The 7525-nt window shown below is 37.1% G+C and overlaps 1 pseudogene; it reads left to right on the top strand.

Annotated features, from left to right (window-relative positions):
• LOC107564043 (multivesicular body subunit 12B-like) overlaps nucleotides 1-7202 on the top strand; it is a 42535-nt pseudogene extending 35333 nt beyond the window's left edge.
• Nucleotides 7203-7525: the final 323 nt, after the last annotated feature.

Raw genomic sequence — 7525 nt, 5'->3', positions numbered from 1 at the left:
TGTGTGTGTGTGTGTGTGTGTGTGTGTGTGTGTGTGTTATGCCATACTGGCTTAGGAAACCCTTCTTATTATCACCAACTCCATGACAACCTCTCACAGGCACATAAGAGCCACAGGCAGGGAGGGAAAAAAATAGGAGGTTAATGATCAGATGGAGTCAGTGACTCACAGTGGATAAAGATGGAGACCCACAATCTCTAACATCAATGATTCCTGTTACATTTACATTATATTCCAACACTTTAAACAGTGTCAAGAACTCTTTAAAGAGCTGATTCATTTGTGGAGCACAGTGTTGTACACTCCCAGTAAAGTATGCCAAATCTCATCAGTTTGCTGCATTGTTCACAATGTGGCACTTTGAAGACAAATTGAATTGCACTGTGCAAATTGCGTTCATGACAGATTTTGTGGGGCGTGTTTCCATTGTTTCCTGATTTGCATAATTCCTTCATAATTCTGCAGACCTGCATGTGCAAATAAACGGTGCTGAAATTCTAGAAAGCAGAACGTTTTCTATTAAATTGCTGTGTGAAATCTCCTTCCAGAATCTTTTTTATTGAATACAGTGATTCATTTGAACATTTCCATTAATTATTTCCTATGTCTTTGCACATTTTTAATGAGGTCAGTTCTGCCTCTCTTTCCTAGACAATTCCCAGAGTCTCCGGCCTCCAGTTCTACTAAAAAGAACATCGTCAGGCCAGACTACGAACACCAAATCTACAACTTCTACACCAAATCAGGTCAGTCCTCCTGTAACTATTATCTCAAAAGGTCAACATTCATTTTATCTAGTGTAGCAAACGTTTACAGCATCTCTACAGAATCTTCTGTGAAATTGACTCTAGAGACATCCCTAAGATTATTGTTAACACTTCAAATGGCAGAAAATGACACAGTCACACCAATGATGTGTGCACTCCTATGCAAACATTAGGAGAATGAGATTTGTGTGCTTCAGGAAATCCCATAGACCACCTCGCCCTGCAGACCTGTCTTTCAGGTCCAAAATATAACTTGAGATTGGGATGTGAAGGTATGCTTGTGTGCTTTTTTTCTGGCTGGAGAGAGACACCATGTGGTGAGGATGAGCTAATCTGTAGCATAGAGGAAGAAATCATACTGTATTGAGGTACATCCAGGTCCAAAACTGACATTCGGTCACACCTACAAACAGCGAGTGAATTTAGAAACATCGACCAGTTATAAATATATCGTATGTGCTTTTTTGAGATACATTGACATACATATGCATGTCCTTATCATGTTTTTTTTTTTTTTGTGATACAGGTCCAGGTCATATACTGTATCACTAGTCTTGGCCTGTGAATCTGCACATCCAATCATGATTTTATTCTTCATATTTACATTTTAGTGGCTTAATATGAGGAATATTCCAAATGTGTTGTGACATGGAGAGGTAGAGTAGAACAATTTTAGAATATGTGCAAGTTACTACAGTTTTTTTTACTGTGTCCCTTCTAGATAAAAAAAATACAGAATAATTTAACTTGAGTTTAACGCTCATGTTTGTTTGTTTGTTTTGTATATTCATTAATTGCATTAATACCTCTTTGGTATTAACAGCCTTATAGAGCCTTCAGTAAGTCACGGATAGATTTTACGCATACTGTAATTGATTGATTATAGGTACGTTGATCATATCAAGGCTTCATTGGTTAAAATAAGTGACTGACACATTAAACTCTGCCACTTGCCTTTGAAGTGGTTAAAGTAACAGCAGATTGACTTGTTCTCGAGTAAGGCCAAAGAGAAAGGAAAGGTTCTAACAGCACGAGGGCTGATGCATTCTGCTTTCCTGTCGCCATGGTAATGCCATTTGACTGACAGGCAGATGCCAATCATCACTCTGTCACCACAAGTAGTGTTCTATTGATTCTCCTTTAGCAACTTCTCTGTAACCATCAGGAACTGTGTTCACAGGTGAGCTTAGCAGTATGTGGTCTAGTTATACAGTGGATATTTTGATATTTTTATTGATGGAGATAGTAGAGAGGAAATGTGTACACAAACTGCTATGCCACAATGTATAATGCTGTCTTGAATAAGATGTAATTATACTATAATTTATTTATTATAATATTTATAATTATATAATAATAAATATTATTTTGAATTTTATTAGAATTTCTTCATGAATTATGACTTGAAAAACAAGCGTGGGGTTTTGAACAGACAGCTGGATTTACCTTGACCACTGGGAACTAACTAATAATAATAATGAATTTATTTAATTTAATTATGTATCTATTTTTACTTAAAATACATTTAGGATTATTATTATTAATAACATTATTATTAGAGACTTTATAGATTTTCTTCCTGAATTGAGTTATAACCTGAAGAGCAAGTGTGGGGTTTCGAACAGACAGATGGATTTACCTTAATCGTTGGGGACTCCGCACACATGCACATGTGCATATATGTATGTGCGCAGATGTTGATAGTTGGCCAGGTTCGAGCTGGGCTAAAACCATGTGCGCTCTGTCAGGCTCGTAGCACCAGCTCCTTCAGGATTGATGAATTGCCTGCTTTCTTGATTAAACCTTCCGTCACTTCCCAACAAAACACATACATACATGCAAAAAAAAAAAAAAAGACCAGCACATTAAAAACTAGCCCAGCGCAGGAGACCCAACATGTCTGGAAATCTGTCATCGTCAGCCACATTATGTGCAGATTTGAGGTACTGGTGCTTTGACATTTATTTGTAGAGTATTAAAAACTAATTCACATAGATTTGGCAACCTTCATTCACTTGACAGTCCACGCTCATTTTAACAAGTTGAGTATTTCTAGACTTCTCAACCTCTTACTTTGTTTCACCACTGCCTCTTTGAAGCTGAGCAGATTTTTGGTGTCATTTATTTTTCATTTAGCTTGATGGCTTGAAGGAAATATTTCCTAATTAGCGAAGGAATCAGTGTGAAAAAGAGTCCAGTTGCAACATCTGTGAGGTGATGGATTTGAATACATAATTTTTTGGGAGTATTAATGATGTAACATTTAGTCTATTAGAAAAGAGTGTCCTATGAGCTGTGATTATCTAATTTCTTTTTTTTTTTTTGTGAAGAGGACATCATATTGATAATGTATTTTATAAGTATTATGTGTGGTTAAAAGCTTGACTTGTGCCACTTGTCATTTTAATTTTCATCTTTGTCTATAAAAAACAGGGAATAGATACTCATAATAGCACAGATATTCAATAGCCCCTATGTAACTTACATTAACATATCTATTGCATTAATTGAGAAAAGTACCACAATGCCTTTATTAAAGATAATATAATAGCGATCAATTATTCCTTGGTGGATTAAAGGAAGATCAATTAAGAGGTGACTGGAGAGAGAGAGATGTTTCAGTATTGCCTTAAGTTTGTAAAATATCAGAGCGAGTGACAATGATCTTTGATTTTCCGGAACTGATACTAGTCCCCTTATTAAAGTATGTGCATCTGCTTTTAATTTGCACCAAATAATTGAAGAATGCAACAGAGCTTTCCAATTAAAGCACCACTTTACGCACTTTAATAATACCCCCATAATATTAGAGCTTATGAAATGACAGGTGAGCTGGTGTATGAATAAAACATAAAGGCTCGTAATAAGAGACAGGAAAAAAAATGGCAGACAGTTGTTGGGGGGTTTTTAAAATGCTTGACTTAATTTGCATATATTAATCTCTTCTTTCAGCCTTATCGAATATTTGTGCGTATTTGAAGTTAAAATAGTGATGACAGGCTGGGGTACGCTTCATTTTTCCATGGATTTATTGCTCCTATAATTCAGGATCTTTAATAAGCCAATATGACTGATCCTCCGAGTTCTGTGGAATTTCGTTAATTGTTCCAGATGGTGCTCACTGATTATGCAAAATGACTTCACATTTCCCCCCACTTTTTTTTTTTTTTACCATCCCCGACCACACTGTTTTTTGATTGACTAACACAGAGAAAAAAGATTATTTTTGGGCCAGCACTTTCATTAGGAAGCCTCTCATCAGGTTTCAAACAAAAGTTCCATCTTATCTCTGGCTGCAGACTGCGCTGTGACTAGCGCTCCAGCTAGTGCCTGGCAGTCGAGGAGGATCCTATAGGCTTTTAATCGTGACTCTAATCTTGTGTTGCCCAGCAGCTCTCTCCACCCGTTTGGCCATATTTTACAATACCAAAACACTTTAGGCTGAAGGATTAGAGAACACGCACTCGGGCTAGCGAAACAAAAACTCATCCGCTAAGTGCGGCTGCTCCATGGCTGGATGACTAGCCTTGAGGAGCTAGTTGATTAAAACCCCCCAAAGCTAGGCCACCATTTTTCTGCTCCTCCTCTCTCATAGCTGAGGGCCCATTGAAAGTTCACCTTGATTCTGTTTAGCATCAGCTAAATTGCCCTAAATGAATTGTGTATGGATATTTGATGGGTGGCTGCGAGGGGACTAGGAGGGGAATAGACATAGACCAGATTTACAGCTGTGTTTTACTTTCGATAGGTACACGATTTAAGCCGCGCAATTTCGGGGCAATAAAATCGTTCTGAGAGGGAGCCAAGGACTTCAGGTTGGCGACAGGGCATGAAAGACTGCATACAGCTTCTTTTCCAAAAAGCCATTAATGATTTATTCCCGTGGCCTGCGTAGAAGGAGCCTGGGGAAAATGCAGAGGGGGTTTACAACTTGCTTGGCTCGTGTGCATGATAGCAAATACCACTAAACCTATGACTGATGTGTCATCTAAAGTTTTGTTTCTGGATTAATCTGGATATAAGACTCTACCCTCAGTCTTCCTTTAGGGGGTCTCTTGGCATTACTAGAGTATTGGGACCTATAGTAATATGCACATTGTGCAATATGACTGTTTACGTACTTTTTTTTTTTTAATGCTGGCATTGCAAAATAATTAGAATAATTATTGTCAAAATATGTACTTTGACAATAATTATTCTAATTATGTTGCAATGCCAGCATCTAAAAAAGAGTACGTAAACAGTCATATTGCAGTCATATTGACTTCTACATTTACATTTATAGTTTTACCTATTGCATATATTAATATTGAAGGGTCAACTAAAAACATTTAACTTCTACGCCTAGTTGAAATTAATTAATTTATTAATATTGTATCTGTTTGTTTGTTTGTTTATATATATATACAGTATATATTGAGTCTTACCTATCAGATAGGTCCTTCAAGGTATCTTGGAGAGGCGAGGTGTCCAAACCGCAACATCTACTGTTCAGATCATCAAACAAATTTAAATATTAGTAAAAGATAACACAAGTGAACACAACATGCAGTTTTTAAATGAAGGTTTTTATTATTAAGGGAAAACAAAATCCAAAACTACATGGCCCTGTGTGCCTTTTTCATACAACCTTGCTATGTGTACTGCGTTAGGCTAACCGAGACTTGTCATTTGCACTTATATAATGCTCTATATAACTAATCTTTTGCTAGTTTTGACTGCTTTTATTGTCCTCATTTGTAAGTTGCTTTGGATAAACCTGTCTGCTAAATGACTAAATATAAATGTAAATAAATATATATATATATATATATATATTTTTTTTTTTTCTATTCATACTATGAATAGAAATGTGCTCTTCTATTATTTTCTAAATGTGTCTGTAAGTTTCTTGGAGATTTAAGTCAAGCGTAAGACTAATGAGAGCCACGTGCCTGTGGGCCTAATCACAGTCCGGGGTATCATTCCTCAGCCGTCCATCTCGCAGCCCAGAATAAGATCTGTTCCTTCATTAGTCTCCAGCCTATCAAACATGGCCGCCCTCAATAGATGGGCCTGTCTAGCCTTCCCATTGCCTTCATGTTCAGCAGTCTTTGTTATCGCACATCTAATTAGAACTTGATAAAAATATTTCCCTCGAAATCCCGCCATTAAATATAGGTTAAGGAGATTTATGATCAAATATGCTCTTAAAGATCTTTTAATGGGTCTGTGGACTCGTTAAGTTGGTTATTAACGAGCCCCTAATACATAGTGCGATTTAAACTCACAATGAGATTCCGGGGAATGGAGCCATTTCTGATAAGGGGGAAGTGGGCCCCCCCAAAGGCTGTTTTGAAAGTGTGCTGCCTGCTTTGTCTCAAAATATATTAAGAGACTCATCTATAGCTGTATGAATAGTTTATTCTCTGAAACAATGGCCACATTCCCACACTAATGCTCTCAAAATAAATGCTAGTCAGCATGCTATTGTATGTGTTGTTAATTTATGAACATCCTTTATTATTTACAATGGGTCGTAGTTAATTTATTTTTCTGTTATTCAAGATTATATGATAGTTTACAATAAAGAAAAGTCTTCATAAAAAAAGTAATAAAATACATGTACTAAGTTTTTAGAAATGTTCTATCTGTATTCATCTCAGGTTTTTATACCATTTTCAAGAAAAGTTGCACTTTAATTTGAAAATGACATGTGGTGTAACCAAGTAAAATAGATAAATAAATAAATAAAGTTTTCTTTAGACCTGACCTAAATACTTTAGTGTGCATCTTGATCATTAATTTAAAAAAATTAAAAGTTTTCTGTTTTTATCATTATAATTTATATGTAATAATTTATAAATGTTAGTTTTTTGGTAGTTGTACCGCATGACATTGTACAACCTAAACTATCTTTTTCATAAAAATGTCAAATTTGTTTGTAAAAATGTTTGTTTTTTGTGTTTTTGTTTTTTGTTTAATTTTGTTTTGTGTCTAAAGTTCCATGCAACATGCACTTTATAGTTCCTAAAATGTAAATCTAGACATTTATAGTCAATCAGGCTCCTGCTTCCTATCCGTGATCGCCTACACAGTTGCTTTATTCAGAGCTCAGTGTCATACTTGCACTGTTTGTTAGGCCAAACTGCAGCTGTCAAACCTTATGCACATACTCTTATCTCTGAATGACACATCTGAGCTACAGTGTCTACTGAGCCTTATGTCATGGCGAGCGTAATGCTACAATGATTAACATAATTAATGAGGAATGGCGGTGCGGCATTGGTAGATTGGTTTAAGGAGATGATGAATGGTCCTATGGCTGCACCAGTGGCTGCCAACGAGGCTTCTCATGCTGTCATCCCTCCTGCCGGAGTCCTGGCACACATCATTACTCACCAGGCCGAGGTGCCACTTTACATCGCCCTGCAGCCGCCAACACGGAAAACTTAATAACACTCCCCAGCTCTGAGGGGATCTATTGGGGCTCTGTGCCAGTAATTGTCTACTGTAGGGTGCCAGTGAAACTTAAGTGGAGGTATGGGATGCTAGCTCAGCTCAAAATAGCTCTCGCACGGACTGTACAAATTCAGTCACCGACCCTGATCGCGTGACCCTTTCACCACTTTCTTGCCTTAATTTGCTTCTCTTTCTAGTATGGTTCAAGATCCCTTTCCAAGTCCGCCCTACCTCCTGCTCAAGCATGGTGAGTTAGCATACCCGCAGAACCGCTAATTAAGAGGGGATTTGGTGTAATTGTGCCTTCTGCCCATCCG

This window comes from Sinocyclocheilus grahami, unplaced genomic scaffold (assembly GCF_001515645.1).
Source record: "Sinocyclocheilus grahami isolate Dianchi unplaced genomic scaffold, SAMN03320097.WGS_v1.1 scaffold903.1, whole genome shotgun sequence".
In the NCBI taxonomy this organism is placed as follows: Eukaryota; Metazoa; Chordata; class Actinopteri; order Cypriniformes; family Cyprinidae; genus Sinocyclocheilus; species Sinocyclocheilus grahami.
Note: the sequence above shows the minus strand (reverse complement) of the source record. Positions and strands in the feature narration are given on the sequence as shown.